Source organism: Rosa chinensis, chromosome 4 (genome assembly GCF_002994745.2).
Source record: "Rosa chinensis cultivar Old Blush chromosome 4, RchiOBHm-V2, whole genome shotgun sequence".
NCBI classification, from domain to species: Eukaryota; Viridiplantae; Streptophyta; class Magnoliopsida; order Rosales; family Rosaceae; genus Rosa; species Rosa chinensis.
Window position 1 is genome coordinate 42,759,682 of NC_037091.1, and position 5,710 is coordinate 42,765,391.

Below are 5,710 nucleotides of genomic sequence, written 5' to 3' on the forward strand. Positions count from 1 at the left end.
TTCTTATAAAAGGAGTGTCAAGGAAAGTGTTCGACAACTCAATTGACAAGTTGGGCATGATCGACATCTATGCGCCAACTTGAGGGGGAGTGTAGAATATTCTGTGAATATTTACTTTCCTTGTACGTGTAGATTACGTACTTTGTATAGTTGTAGGAGATTCTTTTCCTATTAGGATTACACTTGTATCTCTATATATACCTCATACTCGGAGATGAATTATATATCGAATTATTCCAAACATATCAAATCCTTATTTTCTACTGAGAGCCTGTCGACATGCTATCGACATGGATGCCGAGTCCTTCAGATGAGAGTTTTCTAAATGCACCTTCATCACACGTCACCGAGATAGACGACAATTTTTAACTGTCGTTTGATTCAATTTCTATAGAAGTGAAGCGGAATTGAAACTCTAAAGATGATTCTTTCTGAATAATATTTTTTTTTCTTTGATCTACAATTTTAGATAAAGGATGTTGCTTCCACAGTCTGAACAACTCCATGAAACTACCCCTTTATTTTCAAACTTAACTTCAACCTCACAAGTGTTTGAACTCCTTTGATACTTCAAAATTTCCCTCTTGAACTTCTCTTCAGTCATATGGTGGGTCTTGAAAAGAAGCTTACCACTAGTGGATAAAGATATCTTCTTCAGAACACAACCGCACTTCAACAAATACTCCACCAAATCCAACTGATCATCATGTCTTGTGATGTGAGTAATGGAAACAGTCTTAAGGTGTGACACCACACAAATAGGCACAATCTCTGGTGGGTTTACTACAGCAAAATCAGTCTTTTACGGCGCACATTTTATGTGTGCTGTAAAAGACAGTCATTTACGGCACACATGAGATGTGTGCCGTCAGAATGCGTTTATTCTGGTCATTCACAGCATACATCTTATGTGTGCTGCAAATTTAGTTATCTATTAATGGCATGCACAAATATGTGTGCCGTAAATGAGTTATTTTACTGGTCTTTTACGACTCACTTTTCTAGCTTGCCGTAAATGAGTTATAAAATATTAATTTTTTTTATTAAAGTATATTTAAAAAAGGTTATTAAAAACACAAAAACAAAAAAGAGGGATCTGATGCTCAGCTCGTTTTCCCCTCGAAGCTCCAAAACCTTGAGCTCAGGACCAAAAGAAGAAGGCGCAAACCAGTCTCTGTCTCTCTCTTTCTCTCTCGGTAATCACTAGCTCTTCTCTCCTGCATTTTGTTGATTCACCTTTTCATTTCAAATTCCTGCTTGTTTTGAATTTCTTGTTGATTTTGCGGTTCGATTAGGGTTTGATTTTGTGGAATGATTGGTAGAACTAAGTGAAGGCCAAGTTATGGCTTCGAGTTTCGGTTTTTGATTCCTGTTTTGTTGTTAATTGAGGAAATTTAAGCTGAAAATTCATTTTCAAATTGAAGTTGTTTTTGAGTGTGATGAAGATCTCATCAACAAGGTTCACACGCTTGTTCACAATCTGAGTTTTGTAGCTTTTGTTGGTTTTTCCGGGTTAGTAAGTTGTGCATACCATCTGTTTGATAAAAGTCCTGAGACTCTGAGAGAGATGACAAAATTTTGCTCTCTGACTTTCGCAGTTTGTATGCGAAAAGAGTGGTTCCGAAAATTCATTATCAGGATAGCTAATCCTGTGAGATGTGTTTGCGGATAATGCTAGTGTCGAGGTTTCATAATCTCAACTTGTGATTCCATTGCAATGTGATGGGGACTTGTGTAAGCTGTAAAGTTAGTTGCTTCATTGCTATAATTTTAATAATGTTTTGTATTCAGGGGAAATTGGCTGCTGCTGTGACGAAAAAAAAGGGTCAGAGGAGCCACTTAGACTTTTCTTCACACTCTTGCTGCTCAGGTAACGGCAATGGTTTGTATAATTTAGTATCTTCTAAGTTGTGATATTTGAATTTTGTGTCTTGAGCTGATGCTGGGTTAATTTTATATGCAAGGCATATATAACCAAGTATCCTAATAACTTGTGGCAACATCCACAATGGTGAATTGAGGGCTGGTTCTGGTCAATTAGTATAGGACCTGATGCTGGGTTTCCAAGCATTAGATTGTAGCAATGATGTTGAAAAAAAGGAGAGTTTTTAACCCCTATGTCATGATGTCTGTATACTGATCAGTAGAGGATATATTGAAGTTGAGTTACCCTTTTGCAGCTTTCTTTATAGTAAAATAATGAGCATCAAATTCCATATATTTTACTCTGAAAATTTGTATTGTGTTTGAGACTAAATCAAGAGCACTCAGGTTGTCACCATGAACACTGTACAGAGTTAAATGAACAAATCATCAAGCAAATGCCTGAACCATGCCACCTTACCTCATCTACTCGATTATCTCCACATCAACTTCTCTTTTGTTCCAGTTCTACACTCAGATAATATGAGTGCTTTAGCATTGGCTTCTAATCCAGCTCATAATTCTAAAGCATATTTCAGCACTGCATGTCTCAAACATATTTGGTTTGTGTCTGCCAAAAATAGACTTAAAGTTACTAGACCTGCTACCATAAATAAAAGCCTTCATTGCATGCAACAATGGTCTATCAGTCAATTTAGGTAAATTGTCAGTGATTTAAATAGGACACAGAGCTGTGATTAGAAGAGAATGCTGAAGAAAAAACTCAAAAACATGTAGGAGCTTGTTTTCAGCATCTTTGAGATTTTTGAAATCAGTGGCCTTCCTTAGCTTAAGTACTGATGCACGGTCACAAAATAACATCTCAGATGGCAAAAGTCCCAGAGTGAATAGCTCTTGGTGAAATGAACTGGTAGCCTTTTATAGTTTTGACTATAATTGTGGACTCATAAACTTGTCCTGCTCTTATCTGTCCTGTGCAGGTGCTAGTTTTTGTTGTAGTTCTCAATCTAAATGACTCCATAACTTACAGTGCTGCAAAGTCCTTGAACTTTTTGTTTATAATTCAGTACGTGCTGACGGTTCTTCGAACCTGCTCCTTTCTTTATGCATGGGCTAATCTCTCTTTCTTTATGTTGGCGACTCATGTAAGTTTCATAACCATTTGTATTCAGTCACCTTTCTCTTATACATTTTAAATTTGGCAACAAAGCTGATATTAGATAGTAGATATACAACCACACACACTTTAAATATGATATCAAAGGTCGCATGCATAACCTAAGAAACTTCAGGAAGCTCAACTTGAGAAACATAGTTTACACTCCAGAATCACTTTTTGATTTTATTGAGATACCCTTGTGGTCTCTGATAGTGCTCAGATGATTAGTGTGAGCTTCAGATGCTTTTATATTTTGCTAAAGTTAGACAGCAGCTCTATATTTCATAACAGAAGCTCTATATTTATGTTCTCAGTTGTGGAAGAAAGCAACCCATGTGCATTAATACATGGCCTGTCAAATACATCAAGGTGAATTCGGCTGTTCATTGAGGTACATTAATACATCTTTAGATGGTCTTACATAATAGCTAGTTGAAGGGTTCATTTGCCATACTAGAAGGCTCATTTCGATGTTCCAGGGATGATGAAATTAGTCCATTGTTATAAATCTTGCATCCCAAATTAAGATGAGAATGTGAAGTTGTTGTAGAGCTGCCCTTTTGAGCTGTTTGAAGAAATTTCTTGTTGAAAAGTAGGTTAAGATTATATGAGCAATAACTTCACAATAATGTCTCGATTTCATAGACTTTCTTAAGTTCATAGATTTTTGGCTGCCCTTTTACTTGCTAAGAGTAAATATATGAATTAAGGGACCATTTAGTTTTCTCTTAAGAGTTCCTTTGCTTGTCTTGTTTTTCTACGATTTCTTTTCCTATAAATATTAAATTGTATGTTTACATGGTGTAATGGTTAATCTGCAAGTTACTTTGCTCTTTCTTGTAGGTGAATAGCTTAGAGTTCAGTTACTTTGTCTTTGAACTGATTGAAGGGCCAACTTCACTAATGCTTGTCATTGCTTGTTTTTGTAGGCTCTATGATATACAACTTCTTTATGAGAAATGGTTGGCGTGTGGCATCATATCAAGCTATAGTCAGCCTCTTCAAGTACTCATGTAATCAATCTAAAGACAATTCTAATCTAGCTAGTATGTTCTATATTTGAAAACTAGTTTAATTATACTATGATTTTGTAATATTTATTTAATTGATATAATAAACTATATGAATGTTTTTGTTTACTATGTTGAATGAAATGGTTTAATTGAAAGTATTGTTTATTAGAAGAGTGAATGAAGACATCTTTTACGACACGCAAAATAGTTTTTTACGACACGCAAAAGGGCCATTTAAGACAAGCAAAATGGTCTTTTACGACACCTAAAATGATTTTTTATGACACACAATAAAAGTTGTAAAACATCTTTCACGGTGCACAAAAGAGTGTTTTACGACGCGCAAAAAATGTATTTTAAGGCGCATATTTTGTGTGCCACAAGAGAAATTTATCTTTTACGACATGGTTTTTTACGACACGCTTCTTTGTGCAGTAAAATTGTCTTTTACAGCGCACATTGTGTGTCGTAAAAGACCAATTTTGTTGTAGTGTTCAATATATATTCTAGTCTGACTATATACTAGAATCATATGCATAACCCAAATGTTAATTCATATAGAATAAACATTTTAAATGAATCACATGCAGATAGATAAATAAACATATATATATATATATACAGTCCGGCTACACTAAGGATGTCCTTAGTTTTTCTTAGGTACGAATTTCCGGTTTTCACCCACTTTCCGATCACATTTTCACATCTTAACCGTTCAGTTTTTAGGTCCTAATGTATAGATCACCTCTGCAAAATTTCAGCCAAATTGGTGATCATTAAGGCATCCAAAACTGCAAATTACAACAATATAAACGAACGGTTCCGGTTCGACAGATTCGGTTCGTTCGTGTAAATTGCAGTTTGGACGCCTTAACGATTACCAAATTGGCTGAAATTTTGCAGAGGTGATCCATACATTAGGACCTAAAAACTGAACGGTTAAGATGTGAAAATGTGATCGGAAAGTGGGTGAAAACAGTAAATCCGTTCCATAAGAAAAACTAAGGACATCCTTAGTGTAGCCGGACTGTATATATATATATATATATATATATATATACATGTTCAAGATGCTGGTATCATTTGTGATACACTTATCTCTAACGATATATTTATGAATGTTCATTATCATGCATATGTTAAACTAGAAAGCCTAATCTTGATATCCAACCGCTTTGAAAGTTAGATTGTATTTTAAACTTTCAAGTTTTCTTCATGTTTTCTTCCGTGAATGTATGTTCATACATATACATTACAACTATTTTGATAGCATTGAATACATATGCAGAACACACTCAGAAAGAAAAATTCCATTTAGCCTATTGCATAAATCACTATAATCATGGCTGCTTAGGCAACAATATTAATCTACATGAAATATGCAGTAGTTTCTGAAGTTAGATACAATTATTTTCACATGTATACATATAACAAATAATCATTATATAATTTGATAAAAACAATACTCAGTTTATACAGATAACAGCAGTAAAAGGCATTATCGCTTTGTATTTAATTGATATGCATATATATTTATATGAACAATAGCATGTCATCATCAAATCTCAGGATATATATAAATTTGCATTACAATAAACATCAATCTAAATCTGCGTATAGTTGCTCTGATACCAATTGTTAGATTCAATATGAA

The 5,710-nt window shown here is 34.5% G+C and overlaps 1 long non-coding RNA gene across 1 annotated transcript; it reads left to right on the forward strand.

The window, feature by feature from the left end:
* The first annotated feature begins 1,834 nt into the window (after window positions 1-1,834).
* Window positions 1,835-4,182, forward strand: LOC112200862. The gene is made up of 3 exons (XR_002936480.2): window positions 1,835-1,870; window positions 3,358-3,434; window positions 3,973-4,182. It is a non-coding gene; the product is annotated as an uncharacterized LOC112200862 (long non-coding RNA).
* The last annotated feature ends 1,528 nt before the right edge of the window (window positions 4,183-5,710 follow it).